Here is a 20,193-nt window from a genome sequence, read left to right as displayed (position 1 = left end):
TTCTGTTCTGTAAGCATGAAGAGATTATAATAATTACAACCCCATGTGCCATACCAAAACCTCAGGAGTAACCAAAATATCTAGTAGAGAAATAAGTCACCATTATACAAGAGGTAAAAATTATATCTGTGGATATTTGTGAAAATATTTGTTATGATTTCAAATGAAAAAAAGCAGAATACAAACTTGCATTTATATGACTCTTGAAACTAACCATGGACAAGAAGATGGGAAAACATGGAAAATAAAAATACTGTTATGCTTGGGCTATGAGGGTAATTTTTATTCTCCTTTAAACATTTATAAATAATCAATAATTGTACACATTCAGGGTTCATACATCAAACCAATGAAAACAATAAATTCGTTTTACATTTTCTTTTTTTTTTCTGCTTGAAAACAGAAAAAGTAAAAAGGAGATACTAATTTACAGTGGAATTCTCCAGGGGTCAGAGGCAATGATTTAAAAAAAAAAAAAAAAAAGTTTTAATTTTTTTTTTTTTTTTTTTTTTTTGAGACGGAGTCTCGCTCTGTCGCCCAGGCTGGAGTGCAGTGGCGCGATCTCGGCTCACTGCAAGCTCCGCCTCCCGGGTTCACGCCATTCTCCTGCCTCAGCCTCCCAAGTAGCTGGGACTACAGGCGCCCGCCACCACGCCCGGCCAATTTTTTTTTTTGTATTTTTATTAGAAACGGGGTTTCACCGTGGTCTAGATTTCCTGACCTCGTGATCCGCCTGCCCGGCCGACCAAAGTGCTGGGATTACAGGCGTGAGCCACCGCGCCCAGCTAAAGGTTTTAAGTTTATTAGAGAAGCTAGTATTCCATATCCTCCCCAACCCATTTTATCTTATTTTACCTTTCCTTTTGTGTGTGATGGAGTTTCGCTCTGTCTCCCAGGCTGGAGTGCAATGGTGTGATCTTGGCTCACTGCAACCTCTGCCTCCCAGGTTCAAGGAATTCTTCTGCCTCAGCCTCCCCAGTAGCTGAGATTACAGGCACGCGCCACCATGCCTGGCTAATATTTGTATTTTTAGTAGAGACGGGGTTTCGCCATGTTGGTCAGGCTGGTCTCAAACTCCTGACCTCCAGTGATCTGCCCACGTTGGTCTCCTAAAGTGCTGGAATTACAGGTGTGAGCCCCCACGTCTGACCTCTGGTATTTCTTAAGTAGCAAATGTACATCCTATTTAGGTGCTGAATCAAGTAAAGGGCAAGTAAAAAAAAAATTTAGTTTTAGTCTAAATTGGTTGTAAACCTAGGCATCTAGGAAAAGTTGTACTGGAGTACAACTCTGTACCCTTCAGAATAATTCAACGTAATTTTATGAAAACCCTCTTGGCACTTGGTTAATTGGATAAATGAAAAGAACTTGTAATCTCCACTGTAAAGTAAAGTTGTAACCAATGATTTGGCTTTTCCATTTGGTTAAACTTTGCTCTCAGTGCAAATTGTCACTCCGCTGCGTATTTCTGTTTCCTCTTTGCTGACATTTTCCTTGCTAATGATACAGGGGTTAAGAAGAAATCACTTAGGCAGGTAACAAAGGTATGGCAGTCCTCAGTAAGGCTTTGTTTTCTTTTCATGAAAAGCAGCCCCAGCTCATTTTCTAACAAAGAGCAGCCTATAGAGTCGAGCTGCAGACATAGACAAGCGAATGCCTGCAGGAACTAGGACTAGACATGTTCAAGATGGCGGCACCATCCTCCCTGCCCTTTGTCAGTCACAGGCGCAGTAAAGAGCAGATAAGATGGCAGCCATCAACTGGAAAAACCATTTGCATAATAAAATTAGGGTGGGGCGACCAGCCTTCCACGCACGCTATCTAAACGTCATACCTGATCCAACCAATCTGCGAGCTCTATGTAAATCAGACATGGCTTCCTCAAACCTGACTGGTCCTTTCCACTGGGAGACTGCCTTCGCTATGGAGAGATCTGGTTTTCTTTCTCTTCTGCCTATTTAAACATCTGCTTCTAAACTCCTTGTGTGTGTCCATGTCCTAAATTTTCCTGTTGTGCAACGACGAACCTCAGGGTATAGACCCCAGACAACGTAGCTGCTTCACTAGGGAGGTGACCAGTTCATGGGACTGGTGACTTTAGCATTTGGCCCAGAGGGACAGTAACTGAAAGAGCTCTTTTATCCAGTGTCAGCTGGTGGATACATCTGCCTACAAAAAATGTGAAGTCAAATTGAGTCTCTTTGAGGTGACTGGAGCAGAGCTGGGAACAGAGACGTAGAGCATGAAACTGGTTTTTTTTTTTTTGTTTTTTTTTTTTCGAGACAGAGTTTCGCTCTTTTTGCCCAGGATGGAGTGCAATGGCGCGATCTCGGCTCACCGCAACCTCCGCCTGCCGGGTTCAAGCGATTCTCCCGCCTCAGCCTCCCGAGTAGCTGGGATTACAGGCATGTGCCACCACCCCGGCTAATTTTGTATTTTTAGTAGAGACGGGGTTTCTCCATGTTGGTCAGGCTGGTCTTGAACTCCCGACCTCAGGTGATCCACCTGCCTCGGCCTCCCAAAGTGCTGGGATTACAAGCGTGAGCCACTGCGCCCGGCGAAACGTTTTGAAATAATTTGAAATTTTGCCACTATGTTTTTTAATAAAACTATTCTAATGAAGACTATTTTTAAGTAAAAATCCAACAATCAAATAGACTTAAATATATAAATTCATTCTCTAAAGGCAAATGAATTCGGTATTTAAGGAAATGCAAAGGAAACAGCACTTCAGACTACACAGATATCCAAGCATATTAGGTGGCTGCATGTTATATTATAGCTTAATGGCCTGGTTTAAGCAGTCTTGGATAATGATTAACCAAAAAAATGGACTTTGGGCCTGAACCTAACTCTCCTAAGGTTGTGGGGATTTGTACTGATGTAACAGTGTTGCTAGATCAACGGGAAAAACATTTCCAATGGGACAGAAAAACACACTGCTGTCTCCACCCTCTCACTCCCGGGTCCATCTGTGTGTTTGGAGAATGGAAACACTTAGAATGGTTGCTACGGTCTTGAACATGTCATTTAGATCTCCTTGATAAAAGAAAACTCATTCCTCTTTTATTTTCTCTTCCCAAAGTGCATGATCCATATGCTTGCTCTTCCCCACTCCCCACCACACCTACTCCTTTTGATTTGTTCCTTTTTATTTATTTATTTATTTATTTAACTTTCATACTTGGTATGAGAGACAGCTCATGTAACTACACTGCAACATAGCTGCACGGTGCGGCTGACTCATCTTCCCACTGAAGCCCCTTCTACTGCTTCAGTCCTGATCTTTTCAGTGTTTGGTAAATGAGGCAGCCTGGAATAAGGTCCTAATGTCAAAAGAGTTCAAAAGGAAAGTTATTCCTGCAAACATCCTCCCTCTCGCAGAGGATTCTCCATAGCCAGCCAGAGCCCTGGCGTGTAGGGATGATCAATGTTCAACAGGCCTCAAGGCTGGAAGAACCCCCGTGCCACTTTGTGGACTGTGGATCACCTTTTGCTTGTCTCCTGCCAAATTCCCTCCCTGGTCCTCTGAGACTCTAGAGCGTGTTTGGGAAGCAATTTTTGTACACAGACCCAGATAAATGTGTCTGTCTGATAAAAGCATAAGGCTTAAGGTGACTGTAGCATTTTTCTTCCACAAGGTTAGCAGTTTTGTTAGTGGAAATACATCTATACCTATCAATTAAGTTATATCCTGGAAGATGCATGATGAAATGCTTCTGAGTGAGAATAGCCTCGAGTTTGGAGAAAATCAGAGATCCCATTCATGATTAGAAAGCACCAAGCCAGGTCAACTTGGAGGTGAATTGATTTCACCACATGTGTTAGTTTACTAGGCTGCTGTAACAAAGTACCACAAACTGGAAGGCTTACAACAACAAAAGCTTTTTTTTCACAATGCTGGAAGCTGGGAAGTCCAAGATCAAGGCAGATCTGGCTCCTGGTGAGGGCCTGCTTCCTGGTTCATAGACTGTGCCTTTTCATTATAACCTCAGGTGGTGCTAGCAAGGAGCTCTCTGGGGGCTCTGTTATAATAAGGGTGCTAAGCCCATTCACAAAGGCTTCACCCCCATGACCTAATTACCTCCCAAAGGCCTACCTCCTAATACCATCACTTTGGGGGTTAGGATTTCAGTATGGGAAGAACCAAACATTCAGACATTCAGGCCATAGCAATAAGACGTCCATAGCAATCCACGCCTTCATGCTCCAACCCCCAGTGCTCCCTGAGTGCATGTACGTCTGGGCATCGGTGCTCTTTGGAAGTGTTTAGCTGAATGTAAAGGTTAGTAGCACCTTATCCAGGGAACAGCTGTTGTAGCCCCTGTCAGCCCGATTCTGGAGAGAACAGATAACAGACAGTGTTTAAGAAGTAGGATGGTCTCCAAGTTAAATGACTGTCCCAATCCCACAGCATCTGTGACCAGGGCTCACACCCTTTTTTTTTTTTTTTTTTTTGAAATGGAGTTTCACTCTTGTTGTCTGGGCTGGAGTACAATGGCACAGTCTTGACTCACTGCAACCTCCGCCTCTCGGGTTCAAGCGATTATCCTGCCTCAGCCTCCAAAGTAGCTGGGATTACAGGCACCTGCCACCACGCCTGGCTAAGCTCACACCCTTTGACATTTCCCCCTTTCCCTCTGCTTCTATGAGAACTTGGCTAACTCCTGACAGATTCCATCATCCCTGCACTAGTTCTTAACTTCTGAAATGGGAACCTATATCTCATTAGGTTTCCTCCTTTAAAAGTTCAGATGGGCATTTCATCTTACTTAAAATGATCAAATTTGATATTGTTCAAGAAATAAAAAACTTTTAGCCAATTTATGCTGATCAGTATAAAGTTGTGTTTGATTTACAATAAATTTTAAGTGAAAACATGCTATCAAGCTTAAATATTATCATAAAAGTTTTAAATATAAGAGAATACATATCTTTCGTAGAATAGAAAGTTATCTTTGTATACCAAGTCCAGCTTCATATATATTTGAATATATATTTATGTGTGCATGTGTATAGATGTTTATATACATTTACATATTATAATGATATTTTGGGCAGGGTGAAAGTTATCTTTGTATACTAAGTCCAGCTTCATATATATATACACACACACAAATATATATTCAAACATATATATAGATGTATACACACACACACACACACACACACACAGACAAATATATACAGAGAGTCTACTTAGTCTACTTGACCTGTCAGTTTGAGAGAAGTATATAATACAATACTGTAGACCAGGGCTTCTCAGTCTTGGCACTGTTGGCATTTTGCCCTATATATCTCTCTGTTGGGGGTGCTGTCCTGGCATTGCAAGTGTTTAGCAGCATCCCTGGCTTCTACTCACCAGATGCTAGTAGCACCTTCCTCCACCCTGTCCAATTTGTGATGACCAAAAATGTCTCCAGTTGTCACCAATGTCTCATGGGAGGACAAAATTGCTCAAAGTAGGAACTACCAGTCTGCAGTGATTACAGTTACACTTAATTATCTGTGTATTCTTAGAGGTTTTTTTTTTTTTTTTTTTTTTTTTTTTTGAGACATGGTTTCACTCTGTTGCCCAGGCTGGAGTGCAGTGGCATGGTCTCAGCTTACTGCAACCTCTGCCTCCCAGATTCAAGCGATTCTCCCACCTCAACCTCCCAAGTAGCTGGGATTACAGGTGTGTGCCACCACGCCTGGCTGATTTTTAGTAGAGATGGGGTTTCACTATATTGGCCAGGCTGTTTTCAAACTCCTGTCCTCAAGTGATCCACCTGCCTCGGCCTCCCAAAGTGCTAGGATTACAGGCGTGAGCCACCAGGCCAGACCAAAGTTTTTGTCATATATATTTACCACTATGCTATTTAGTACCTAAAGGTTCATCACTGTAATATTTTTTTCATGGCTTTTTTTTTTTTTTTATCATTACCAACTCACTCTGATGTTTTAAATTAAATGCCATATTATCTTTTCATGAAGATTGCTATTTCTACTAATTTTATTTGCATTTTCCTGAATAAATTATGGCTCATCCCTTTATTTTCAACCCCTTAATACAGTTCCTAGTTCAACATTTCTACCACTACTGCCGCACATCACTTGGCCTTCTGCAGATGTTGTGAAGCTGAATCCATTTCAACCACAGTTCTTTGTAAGCACAGGCAGAGTTGTGCTGTGAATAGGGAAAGCACCTTTTTTGACCTCACATCTTAGTCAGTTTCGGCTGCTATAACAAAGTACCACAGATTGCATAGTTTATAAACAATAGAAATTTATTTCTCCGATTTTGGAGACTGGAATTCTGAGATCGGGAGGCAGCAATGTTAGGTTCTGATGAGGGTCCTCTTCGGGCTTTCCAGCTAATTGTGCACTCACAAGAGGAAGGAGGGCACCAGAGCTCTTTAGGATCCCTTTGGCAAGGTCACTACTCCCATTGACAAGGGCTTCTCTCTCATGACCTAATCATCTTCCAGGGGCTTCTCCTCCTCCTGCCATCACAGTGGGGGTTAGGGCTTCAACGTACGAATTTTGGGTGGACACAAATATTCAGTCCATAAGGCCTCACCTTGTGTGCTGATACTGAGCTGTATTACTGAAAATTTGAGAACCTTATATCCCACAATTTTCTGCTCTTAATGTATTTGTTGGACTTTAAGTAGAACACATTAGGTCTAATATTCTTTTCAGTGGAGTTATTTGTGAGGTTTGATGCTGCCAAAGGAAAAAACTAGATTCTTTCTAACCGCAGTGAGTAAGACCCTTGATTTTTGAGTCTGTTTGGGAAGCAGGATGGGTACAGTCATGCTCGCTCAGGTGCAGCCCCACTCTTCCTACTTGCCTCTGATTTTTGTGCTTAGGGAGAAAAGCTTCTGAGAATGCAGCCTCTAGAAATGAGCATGGCTTCCGTGCACTGAAAATCTTGCTGAAAAGCTCCTTTTGTTTCTGGGATATACCAGATGGAGTGTTCTCTGTACAAACAAACATTCAAAATCCTTGAGAAAAGATATGTAGGTTACAGTTTAACTTTCACTATCTCTACTAGGAGGGGGACAAATTCCTGAGGCAAAGGAGTTGCAATAGAAAATCTTGAAATTTAGGCTGGGCATGGTGGTTCACGCCTGTAATCCCAGCACTTTGGGAGGCTGAGACGGGCGGATCACCTGGGTTCAGGAGTTTGAGACCAGCCTAACCAACATGGAGAAACCTCGTCTCTACTAAAAATACAGAATTAGCCGGGCATGGTGGCTCATGCCCGGGAGACTGAGGCAGAAGAATAGCTTGAACCCGGGAGGCGGAGGTTGCGGTGAGCCGAGATGGTGCCATTGCACTCCAGCCTGGGCAATAAGAGCGAAACTCCGTCTTAAAAAGAAAGAAAGAAAAGAAATTCTTGAAATTTAAAGAGTACGGCGAATGTTCCATTCATTTAACGTTGGGTAATGAATTGGAGCTGTCCTTCCTGGTCCCGCCCCAAGGGTCCACCCCTTCTGCCAGGACTGGTTTCCGCCCACTCATCTGTCATCTTGCTCAGTCGTCACCTACACAAAGCCTTCCTTTCTTCTCCGCAGGCAGTGCTGACGGCTTCCTCTTCACTGTCCCCAGCTCTTTGTGTGTGCTACATTTAGAATGAAACAAATTGTTCTGTAATGATTTGTTTACATATCTGTCTCTCCCAGTAGGTAATGAGCTCTTTGGAGTCAGGGACCACATCTTCATCATTTTCAGACACCCATCTCCTTTTGTTGAATTAATCTTTGAGTCTATTTTTAGATTTTTCTGAACTCCTTTTAGAGATTCCCATTGTCAGTAGCATAAACTCCAAACTTCACTTCTGTTGAGTGCTTTGACACCCCAGTGAGACTGAATATTTACAGCTCTCCGAAGACTCTGGGCTTTCTCTCCCCTTTCTTCTTTTACCAATAATGTTCCCTTTGCTTGGAATGTGTCTGCCCAAACACTAAACATCAACTACCCTTTCTTTGTTCTGGGTTAACTCTTCCTCATTCTCAAGATGGGTAAGAGCACACCCTGGGTGTTGCTACAGTATTCTGTGATTTTCCCAATATATCATTTAGCACACGCTGTTACGCTGTTACGGTCACCCCTTACGTGTCTGTCTCGCCCTCGAGGCTGGATGGTGCTGGAGTTGCTGTATGCAGTTTCCCTGCCTCCTAGCAGAGGGCCTGGTACTCAGTCAATGTTAGTAGGATTATGTTTCTTACAAAAGCCACATAAAATATCCTGAAACTTCATAGTAATGTAGAAAAAGTGTGTAATCTGAAATAGAAATGTTGAGTTCTTGTCCAGATTCTGCTATTTACAACTGGGGAGGAAAATAAAATATAAAAGTTTGTCTACGTTTAGAAGAGCAGACATAAGTAAAGAAAAATCGGCTTCTGCCAGGAAGTAGGACTCAAAGTGCCAAGATAGTGAAGAAACAGACAAGCTAGCTTAGCAGCAACTGGGGTTAACAAGGTACAACAGGAGAGGCCAGGCGTGGTGGCTCACGCTTGTAATCCCAGCACTCTGAGAGGCCGAGGCGGCCGGGTGGATGGTTTGAGGTCAGGAGTTCCGGACCAGCCTGGCCCACATGGTGAAACCCCATCTCTATTAAGAATACAAAATTAGCCAGGCGTGATGGTGCATGCATGTAATCCCAGATACTCAAGAGGCTGAGACAGGAGAATCCCTTGAGCCTGGGAGGTGGAGGTTTCAGTGAGCCAAGATTGTGCCACTGCACTGCAGCCTGGGCGACAGAACGAGACTCTGTCTCAAAAAAAAAAAAAAAAAAAAAGATACAACAGGCGGAAAGGGGGCATCAGCTCCTCGTGTTACCAAATGGCCTGGCAATGCAGGAACCTCAAGTACGGGCCTCTGGCCCAGGCAGATGGGCGACACTGAGATGGCCCTAGGGAAGAAATGAAAGAAAAGAATTGGTTTTTGATTTGGATAAAGAGAGGATCTCAAGCCTGAGGTTTATTTATTTGTGCCTATGCCTGCTGTTGATTCCCTGGTGAAGCTGCTGGAACAAATCCACATCTGCCTCGTGTGGCCTCGCTGCACGGAAGGGAGACAGCAGAGCTCATGCTTTGGCAAGGCTTTCCACATGTTGGAAATGTGACAGCTGCCTGGACTGCTCGTCCTGGGCTTTGGCAACACTGACCACCTGTGCATGAAGCAGCAGGTCATTCAATGTCTTTGAGCCTCAGGATTTCTCTGTAAAATGAGGATATATATTTACAATATGAATCTCAGACAATATTAGCTTTGAACTTTTTAGATATAAAATTGTTTATGCCATCTGTCCCTGGCCACTCATAGAATTCAACGACGATCTAGGAGGGCAGGCATGTGTCTGGGGCCCTCTGTGTCCCCATGGAACTGTCCAACCTTGCTGTCACACACAGTCAGTGTTTTAAAATGGAATTTACTCTTTGACAGATGTGCTGCTATTTCTCTTTCAGTCTCTCTCATGGCTTAGATACCTCGAGCCTGGATGGCCAGGGCAGTGCATTGCATGCAGTGCAGATGGATGAGCATTCAAAAGGTGGCACTGTGGGGGCTCCTGGACATTGCATGGGCTCTGGAGTCAGAATGAATTCTATCCTTGCTCTGTGTGACCTTGAGCAAGTCTTGTATTACTCCTCCAAACCTCGGATTACTATCTGCAGTATGAAAATAACAAAGCACCAGGCCGGGCGCGGTGGCTCACACCTGTAATCCCAGCACTTTGGGAGGCTGAGGCAGGTGGATCTCGAGGTCAGGAGATCAAGACCATCCTGGCCAACATGGTGAAACCCCGTCTCTACTAAAAATAAAAAAATTAGCTGGGCGTGGTGGTGCCTGCCTGTAATCCCAGCTACTTGGGAGGCTGAGACAGGAGAATCGCTTGAACACGGGGGGCAGAGGTTGCAGTGAGCCGAGATCGTGCCACTGCACTCCAGCCTGGCAACAGAGTGAGACTCCGTCTCAAAAAAAAAAAAAAACAGAACAGAACAAAGCGCCTACCTCCTTCCTGCGTGACGTGGGGAGCCTCTGGGCCGATGCATGTAAAGTACTTCCCTGCAGGCAACACCCCAGCATAATCAGCAGGCAGTGGATGCCAGTTACTCTGGCTCCTTAGTGAGTCCTGAGGTGCACATGTGAAGTGGTTATTGTTATCCCTACTTTGCATGTGAGGAGAATGAGCCTTTTCATTAAGTGGCTGATTTGGAATTTTTTTTTTTTCTTTCCCAAGACAAGGTCTCACTCTGTTGCCCAGGCTGGAATGCAGTGGTGTGATCATGGTTCACTGCAATTGTAATCACCCAAGGGGCTTACCTTGCCCGCTGCCTAGACAGAGCTGATTCATCAAGACAGGGGAATTGCAATAGAGAAAGAGTAATTCATGCAGAGCTGGCTGTGCAGGAGACTAGAGTTTTATTATGACTCAGATCAGTCTCCCTGAGCATTCGGGGAGCAGAGTTTTGAAGGATAACTTGGTGGGTGGGGGAAAGCCAGTGAGCCAGGAGCGCTGATTGGTCAGAGATGAAATCCTAGGGAGTCAGAGCTGTCTTCTTGCGCTGAGTCAGTTTCTGGGTGGGGCAGGAGGGGCACAAGATCAGATGAGCCAGTTTATTGATCTGGGTGGTGCCAGCTGATCCATCAAGTGCAGGGGCTGCAAAATATCTCAAGCACTGATGTTAGGAGCAGTTCAGGGAGGGTCAGAATCTTGTAACCTCCAGCTGCGTGGCTTCTAAACCATTTCTGATCTTGTGGCTAATGTTAGTCTTACAAAGGCAATCTAGTCCCCATGCAAGAAGGAGGTCTGCTTTGGGAAAGGGCTGTTACTGTCTTTGTTTAAACTATAAGTTTCTCCCAAAGTTAGTTCAGCCTATGCCCATGAATGAACAAGGACAGCTTGGAGGTTAGAAGCAAGATGGAGTAAGTTAAGTTACATCTCTTTCAGTGTCTCAGTCATAATTTTGCAAAGGCAGTTTGAATACCTCAGCTTCCCAGACTCAAATGATCCTCCTGCCTCAGCCTCCCACATAGCTGGAACTAGAGATATGTACTACCACACCTGGCAATTCTTTATTTTTTGCGGACATGGGGTTTCACTATATTGCCCAGGCTGGTCTCAAACTTCTGGGCTCAAAGGATCTTCCTGCCTCAGTCTCCCGAAGTGGTGGGATTATAGGCATAAACCACTGCACCCAGCCTGATTTGGGTTTTGAACACAGTTCTGTCGGACCCCTTGAGAGGAGCACTTTTCACAGTGCTGTGCTGAATGAGAAGTAATCCTTAAACTTAACGGACTTCCTTTCGACTGTAGAGAAGCTATTGCCCTTCTTTTCTTCTTCCTTGTCTTCAAGGAAGTTCTTCTTTTGTACTAGAACCCCAATGTGATCAGGGCCTTTTTTCCTATCCACGGCCAGGCTCTCAGGGACCGGGATCCCATTTCCCCCAAGCATAAGTCCTGGTGAGCTTAAGTCAGCTGGAATGATAATGATCACATTCTCTCTGGTGAACAGGCTCATGGCAGTTCTGGGGGAGTTGGGAGAGAGGAGTAGTCTTTGGGCCAAAAAATAAACACAGCTGGTAATGACCCAACAGAATGGTAGAGAGAATCTGAGTCCTTGAAGTTGCTGTGGATTTGTTTAATAAAACCATTCGGCAACCCACTACCCCACCTATTTTTATGTCACATAATAGGACTTTGTTAGGTGAGATCATACAATTCACTTAAAGTTACTTTTAATTAGGATTTATTTTATATTTATCTGTCTGTCAGTATCCATGGGGGATTGGTTTCAGGACCTCTCTCAGATTCCAAAATCCACAGATGCACAAGTCCCTGCTATAAAACGGTGCAGGATTTGCATATAACCTACGCACATCCTCCCGTATACTTTAGATCATCTTTAGGTTACTTACAATGCCTAATACAATATAAATACCGTGTAAATAGTTGTTATACTGTATTGTTATGGAATAATGGTAAGGAAAAAAGTCTGTACATGTTCAGTACCATCACAACTATGCATTTTCTTTCCCAAATATTTTTGATCTGTGGTTGGTTGAATCTGTGGATGCAGAACTCATGAATATGGAGGGCTAACTGTATTTACAGCCAAAAGCATCTCAATGGATTTGTCATCAGAGGAATCAATGAAGAGGGCTGATTAATGCAGTCAAACCTTTGAGGGATTTGTGAACACTAGAACCACCATTTCAAATCTGCAATAGGCGATCTGTGAGTGAATTATGGCATTTTGGGCTTGGAAGAATGAGAAGTCATCATGCCTAGTGTTTACTAAATCTTTTTCTTTTTTTAAAAAATTTTTTTTGTGAGACAGAGTCTCATTGTGTTACCCAGGCTGGTATTAAACTCCTGGGCTCAAGTGATCCTCTCACCTCTGCCTCCAAAGGAAATCTATGCTGATCATTCCAGTTACCTATTTCTGCAGAACAAATCACCCCCAAAAGTTAATGACTTAGAACAACAAAAAATCATTTTATTATTTTGAAGGTCAGCTTTATGTATGAGTGTGGTTTGGTTATAATAAAGAGTAATTCAAATACTCATTTAGCTTGTTGCTGTGGAGGAATTTTGTAGATGTAATTAGCATCGACAATCAATTGACTTTAAGTCGCTTGTCGTTGGCAATGTGGTTGGGTCTGACTCAATCAGTGGAGAGGCCTGAAGAGCAGAACTGAGGCTTCCCTTAGGAAGAAGAAATTCTGCCTGTGGATTGCAGTGTCACCTTGAGCTACCCATCCAGCCTGCCCTTCCTGACATCCTGCCCTACAGACTTCAGATCTACCTGACCAGCTCCCAAAACCACAAAGCTAACTCTTGCAATAAATCTATATTCTTCCATTCTGGATTTTTTCTGTGGAATCCTGACTGCTACTATCATTATTTCTCACAATTCTGGAGGTCGACTGGGCTCTGCTAGGTTTTTGCTTGGGGTCCCTTGAGCAATTACAGTTAGACAATGGCTGGGGCTAAAGTCCCCTAGGAGGTATCACTCACATGTATGACACTTGACTGGGACTTCAGCTGGGCATTGGCTGGAAAACATAGACGTGGCCTTTTCATGTTGTCTGAGCTTTCTCACAGCATGGCAGCTGGGGTCCAAGAGGGAGCGCCCCAAGAAAAGGAAGTGGAAGAGCATAGCTTTTTTTTTTTTTTTAAATGACCTAGACTCAGAAGTCATAGAGCCTCCATTGAGCCATCCCTTATTGGTAAAGGCAGTCATAAAGGTCTATTCAGGCTGAAAGCAAAGAACACAGACCCTGCTCCTCTATGGGAGGAGAGTTAATGTCACATTGTAGAAGAGTATCTGCCACAATGAACAAATTTTTACCAATTCATGGTTGAATGACAACAATCAAACCAAATTATTTCTATTTGGAGGACAATTTAGAGGACAGTCCATTATTCTGAGCTGAAGTTTTGGTGCTAAAATATCCTATATTTAGTTAAATGGTGATAATTGTATATCATATTGGGATTCATTTTGTAAATACACTTACTGTGCAAAAATAAAATACTGGTGTCTTAAGGTCAGTCCCCAAGGTTTTGTGAAATTCAGAATCTGGCAATTTGATTGCATCCACTTTTCTGCTGAGTGTTGTGAGGACATTTGCAGCATTCCCCATAGTGATCGTTTATTCTCTGGACACTCCTGGTGACCTCAGTCTCCCCTCATTGAAAGATTTATCATTCTCATTGCCAACAGTTCTTCCCAGTGTAAAGTTCTTACTGTCTGCCCTGCTGATGTGGAATCTTTCCTCTCTATTCATTTAACAGCTTTTCTACTTTCAGCACCACACCATTAAGTCTTCCTTTTTTAGGTTGAACAATCTTAATTCCTATACATATTCTTTATGTGACCCAGTCAGAATATTGGGCTCCGGGTAAGCTTGTGTATAATGGTGGTGATACAGCTTGAATGTTCGTCCCCTCAAAAGCTCATGTTAAAATGTCATCCCCAGTGTTGGAGGTGGGGCCTGGTGGGAGGTGTTCGCCTAGAGGGGTGGGTCCCTTACAAATGGCTTGGTGTCTTCCCCCTGGTAATAAGTGAGTTCTCACTCTGTTAGTTCACAGGATAGCTGGTGGTTGACAAGAGCCTGGCATCTCTCTTTGGCTCCTTTCTCACCATGTGACATACCTGCTCCCTCTTTGCCTTCTGCCATGTTTGGAAGCTTCCTGAGGCCTCACCAGAAGCAAATGCCAGCACCACGTTTCTTGTACAGTGTGAAGAACCATGAGCCAAATAAACCCCTTTTTTAATAAATTACCCAGTCCCATGTTATTCCTTTTTAGCAACAAACCCCAATAAATACAGGTAGTATTATTTCAGTCTTACAGGATCTCAATAGTCTCAATTTGTTTATCCTGGAATTATGATCTTCAAGGTACCTGTTGGCTGTAAATCTGTATTTCTCAATGCTGTTGATGCACTTCTAAAAGCACAACAGTTTGGTAGTGTTCTTCCTTAACAGGTAATTACAACAGAAAACGTGTTCTGAGCAATACTGAATATAATGAGTCTATACTACCTTTAATAAATATACTATACTATACTTCTTTTTTTTTTTTTTGAGATGGAGTCTCAATCTGTCACCCAGGCTGGAGTGCAATGGTGCGATCTTGGCTCACTGCAAACTCCACCTCCTGGGTTCAAGCGATTCTCCTGCCTCAGCCTTATGAGTAGCTGGGATTACAGGTGCCCACCACCACGCCCAGCTTATTTTTGTATTTTTAGGAGACACGGGGTTTCGCCATGTTGGTCAGGCTGGTCTCAAACTCCTGACCTCATGATCTGCCCACCTCGGCCTCCCAAAGTGCTGGGATTACAGGCATGAGCCACTGTGCCCGGCCAATAAATATACTATACTTCTATGAATATATACTAAAACTCTTACTTCGAAAAAAACTATGTATGACATGGAAATGGTACATATTAAATATGTAGTTAATTTTTTTAACAGCAAAATGAATAGCACTTTTTTATCTAATATAAAAATTAGAGCTTCCCATTATTCTGTTGTTTTCTGAGGAGTCTTCACATTAGGCTAAAGGTAGATTTTTTTTCCATAAATTATTGGGTTACAGGTGGTATTTGGTGACACAAGTAAAGTTCTTTAGTGGTGGTTTGTGAGATCCTGGTGCACCCATCACCCAAGCAGTATATACTGCATCATATTTGTTGTCTTTTATCCCTTGCCTCCCAAGTCCCCAAAGTCCATTGTATCATTATTATTATTTTTTTGACACAGAATTTCACTCTTGTTGCCCAGGCTGGAGTGCAATGGCGCGATCTTGGCTCACTGCAACCTCCGCCTCCCAGGTTCAAGCGAATCTCTTGCCTTAGCCTCCCTAGTAGCTGGGATTACAGGCATGTGCCACCACGCCCAGCTAATTTTGTATTTTTGGTAGAGACAGGGGTTCTCCATGTTGGTCAGGCTGGTCTCGAACTCCCGACCTCAGGTAATCTGCCCACCTTGGCCTCCCAAAGTTCGGGATTACTGGCGTGAGCCACCGTGCCCAGCCCATTGTATCTTTCTTATGCCTTTGTGTCCTCGTAGCTTAGCTCCCACATATCAGTGAGAATATACGATAGGGTTTTCCATTCCTGAGTAATATGTAGTTAATTTTAAACCTACATTTGAAAAAAAATGTAAGTTTCTAGTTTTCTTCAAGATTTGTCTTTATGCAATTGAATATTTTTACCTTAAATTTTCTACTTTACCTTTATTCCTATTTTAATTACTAATATTTACTATTCTTATCACTCCTATTGCTACTAAATATAGATAATAATGCATTTCTATTGCTAGTTTTTGTCCCTCAGTTTCTTCTCTCCAGCTACAGTTGGTTCTGGTGCCTTCCTTTATACTTCTCCCTTTTTTTTTTTTTTTTTTTGAGAGGAGTCTTGCTGTGTCACCCAGGCTGGAGTGCGATGGTATGATCTCAGCTCACTGCAACCCCCACCTCCCAGGTTCAAGCAATTCTCCCACCTCAGCCTCCTGAGTAGCAGGAATTACAGGCACCCACCATCATGCCCGGCTAATTTTTGTATGTTTAGTAGAGACGGGGTTTCACTATGTTGGCCAGGCTGGTCTTGAACTCCTGACCTCATGGGATCTGCCTGTCTCAGCCTCCCAAAGTGCTGGGATTACAGGCGTGAGCCACCGCGCCTGGCCTTTTTTTTTTGAGATGGAGTTTCACTCATGTTGCCCAGGCTGGACTGCAATGGTGCGATCTCAGCTCACTTCAGCCTTGCAACCTCTGCCTCTTAGGTTCAAGCGATTCTCCTGCCTCAGCCTCCCAAGTAGCTGGAATTACAGGTACATGCTACCACACCCAGCTAAATTTGTGTTTTTAGTAGAGATGGGGTTTCACTATGTTGGTCAGGCTGGCCTCGAACTCCTGACTTCAGGTAATCCACCCGCCTTGGTCCCAAAGTGCTAGGATTACAGGCATGAACCACTGCGCCAGGCCTTAATTTCTGCTTCCTTTGCAAATTTGACATAATCATCCTGTAAACCATCATCTAAGTCATTAACTGAAATTCTGAGCAGGATGGGCTTGAGTACAGAATTCTGGATCACTTTTCCAGCTAATTAACACTAACTGGGTGGATTTGTCCATGTGGCTTTAAGTGTACCTTAATGCATTACCATGTTAAATACCTTTTTGAAATTAAGACGTCCTAGGCCGGACATCCTCCAGATTCCACCTGTCTATCTTTTCATTGCCCAGAAGCCATCATATGTGAACTGGCTGACTTGTTTTCAGTGGTAATTTAAGGTGCCAAACAGGAGTTTCAGAGCCAAATGTTGCGCATTTAATTCTAGAGTTTGGACAGCTAAAAATAATCAGCAAATGTTTAACGGCCAATTTAACCACCAAACATGAAATGAAGTCATAGATGTTTGGGTGTACAAGTGAATCAACTCACTGAACAGCTTGGAAAAAGAAAGAACCTAGTAATCCTAGTCATGTCAAGGGCAGGAGACAGAGGTGGGGACAGCTGAATTTTATTATTCCTGTGCCTCCATGAACGTTCATGCTGATGTGGTCTAAGGAGACATAAATAAAGGCTTAAGTAGCTCTAGTTTAAACTGTGATGTTCTGATGTGACATTTTCACATTCATCTTAGTATTCCATCATGTTCATAGTCCCAACTAGTTCTGAGTCACTCATAATTCCAGACTGATGATGGCTTTACTATGTTTTCAAACATTTAATTGATGCATTATCTTCACGGTATTTCTTGAGGCATGTCAAGAATTTATCAGAGGTTTTGCTTTTAGAAAAAAACGAATCTAATGGTTAAATTTTTTTTCCATGAATTGTATCTTGGCACTTTATATACTTTTTTTTTTTTTTTTTTTTTTTTGTGGAGAAATGATCTCACTATGTTGCCCAGGCCGGTCTCAAACTCCTGGCCTCAAGCAGTCCTCCTGCCTTGGCCTCCCAAAATGCTGGGATTATTGGCGTGAGTCACTGCAGCTGGTCCAGCCATTTTTGTGATTTATTGGAAAAACATTGTTATGTATTTATAATAATAAGGTAAGAGATCTGTCAGATACTGCTACAGTGTCACTTCTCTGTCTCTCTTTAGCACTAGTCCAATATTCTGCGTTGTTTTTGCACTTACCGGCATGTTAGAGTATTGCTCTCTCTGTACTTTAGCACATAGTATTACTTTAAAATTCTTTCTTCCTTTTTAAAAAATTAAGTATATACTCCTCCATTTCTATATTCGAGACAGAAGTAGCAGATACTCAGTAAATTCCTATTGACCAGTCTCTGTTCAGTAAAACTATAGTTTCATTATGAAGTTTTATTATATAGCTTTATATAATTTTAATAAGACTGCATTAGTTTTAATGTAGTTTGCTATAGTTGCTAATTTTTTTTTTCTGACTTAATGTGTACCTGAGTTTAGGCGAGGAAGAGCTCTTTTTGGTGCCACCCTGTTTTTTTTTGTTTATTGTTTAATTTTTTGTGGGTTTTGTTTGCACAATTTGTTTTTCCTACTTTGGATAAATTCACATCTACATGAATTTCTCACTTTTTTGTGTGTGATTTTCACATTTTTTTTCCTGCCATATTTGGATAGTTCTAAGAGTTGAGTCATGTCCCTTAGCTTTTAACAATTTATTTTTGAGGTTAAGTGCTTTCTTTCAAAAACACTTTATTTAATTTTAATCAATCTCATGTGGGTTATCTGTACGAGCCATTCTCAGACCCAATGCCGTAACAAAGTTCCATCAGCTTGGTGGCTTAATATAACAGAAATGTATTGTCTCACCATTATGGAGTCCAGAAATTTGAAATGAAGGTGTTGGTGGGGGCATGCTCCCTCTAAAGGCTCCAGGGAAGAAGCTTTCTTTGCCTTGTGGTGAATACTGGTGATTCCTGGTATTCCTGGCCTGTAGCTGCATCACATTGATCTCTGCCTCCATCTTCACAGGGCCATGTTCTTCATGCCTCCTCCATGTCTCTACATTCAAATCTCCCTTTCTTTTCTCTTCTGAAGATGTCAGTCATTGGATTTAAGGCCCACTCTAACCAGTATAACCTGATCTTCATTACATCTGAAAAGACCCTATTTCTAGATAAGGTCACATTCACTGGCATGGGGGTTAGGACTTCAACATCTTATTAGGGGACACAGGTCAAGTCACTACACTAAGTTACTTCATGCTAACTTAGTCACTACACCAAGTTACTTCATTCAATATATATATATAATATATAGAATATATAATATATGTAACATATAATATATAATTATATATTATATATAATATATAATAAAATATATATTATATAAATATATATATATTATATTTATATATATATTTGCTTGTTTGTTTTTTGAGATGGAGTTTTGCTCTTGTCGCCCAGGCTGGAGTGCAATGGTGTGATCTCGGTTCACTGCAACCTCCTTCTCTTGGGTTCAAGTGATACTCCTGCCTCAGCCTCTGAGTGGCTGGGATTACAGGCATGTGCCACCATGCCCGGCTAATTTTTATATTTTTAGTAGAGACAGAGTTTCTCCATGTTGGTCAGGCTGGTCTTGAACTCCCGACCTCAGGTAATCCACCCACCTTGGCCTCCCAAAGTGCTGGGATTACAGGCTTGAGCCACTGTGCCCAGCCTGAAAGTATTTTTACATAGGCTTTTAATGAGTTTAATGAACTAAGTTTGATGATGAGACTATACTAAAAACAAAACAAAATAAGAAACAAAGCAAAATGAACACACACTGTGTGGATGTAATCGATCATATCTCTCTGTGTAGTTGCTGCCAGTTAGGTCCCTGGGTATGTCATATGTCATATGACTTTTCATGTTAGTTTTACCTCTTATGTGGATTTTTTGAGGGTAGAGGCCCCATCTTCCATTTCTTTTGTGACCTTTTAAGGATTCTTGCCCATGCTTAGCACAGAGTAGATTCTGAGAAAAAACACCCACATTTTGATCTGTGAGTTGATATTTAAAAAAATGGGTGACCATTTTCTTTGTGCTGCAGGGCAAGGGATTTATGTTTCCTGATATTGAAAATAGTCCAGGGCTTAGCTGAGGGATGCATTCTATGCTAACTCACTGACCCTGAGAAGTCTCCATTGTAAAACACACTGTAATTATACATATCACTAAGAAGGAAAAAATGATGTTCAATTATACTTGTAAGGCTTTATGAGCATAAGATGCATGGTAATTCAATTAAAAGTAAAAACAAAGCCAGGCACAGTGGTGCATACCTGTAATCACAGCACTTTGTGGCACTGAGCTGAGGCAGGTGGATTGCTTTGCCCAGGAGTTTGAGACCAGCCTGGGCAACATGGTGAAATACTCACTTTACAGAAAGTACAAAAAGTAGCCAGACGTGGTGATGCACACCTGTTGTCCTAGCTACTCGGGAGGCTGAGGTGGGAGAATCGCTTGAGCCCAGGAGGCAGAGGTTGCAGTGAGCTGAGATTGCACCACTTGCACTCCAGCCTGGGTGACAGTGTGAGGCCCTCCCTGAAAAGAAAAAAAAAAAAAAAAAGGAGACAAAAAAAAGGGTTGTATTAGGCTGTTCTTGCATTGCTATGAAGAAATACCCGAGGCTGGGTGCGGTGGCTCACGCCTGTAATCCCAGCACTTTGGGAGGCCGAGGCAGGCAGATCACAAGGTCAAGAGATCG

At 42.5% G+C, this 20,193-nt stretch overlaps 1 protein-coding gene and 1 long non-coding RNA gene across 2 annotated transcripts in view; one reads left to right on the top strand and one right to left on the bottom strand.

Moving 5' to 3' along the window:
* LOC105476945 (suppressor of cytokine signaling 6) overlaps window positions 1–20,193 on the top strand; it is a 122,269-nt gene that overhangs the window by 76,840 nt on the left and 25,236 nt on the right. The gene's annotated exons all lie outside the window — the stretch shown is intronic.
* On the bottom strand, window positions 5,978–10,435 carry LOC139360095 (uncharacterized). The gene is made up of 3 exons (XR_011617202.1): window positions 10,315–10,435; window positions 8,985–9,210; window positions 5,978–8,271 (listed from the first exon to the last, which is right to left on the bottom strand). It is a non-coding gene; the product is annotated as an uncharacterized lncRNA (long non-coding RNA).

The sequence above is a fragment of the Macaca nemestrina genome, chromosome 19 (genome assembly GCF_043159975.1).
Source record: "Macaca nemestrina isolate mMacNem1 chromosome 19, mMacNem.hap1, whole genome shotgun sequence".
Taxonomy (NCBI): domain Eukaryota; kingdom Metazoa; phylum Chordata; class Mammalia; order Primates; family Cercopithecidae; genus Macaca; species Macaca nemestrina.
Note: the sequence above shows the minus strand (reverse complement) of the source record. Positions and strands in the feature narration are given on the sequence as shown.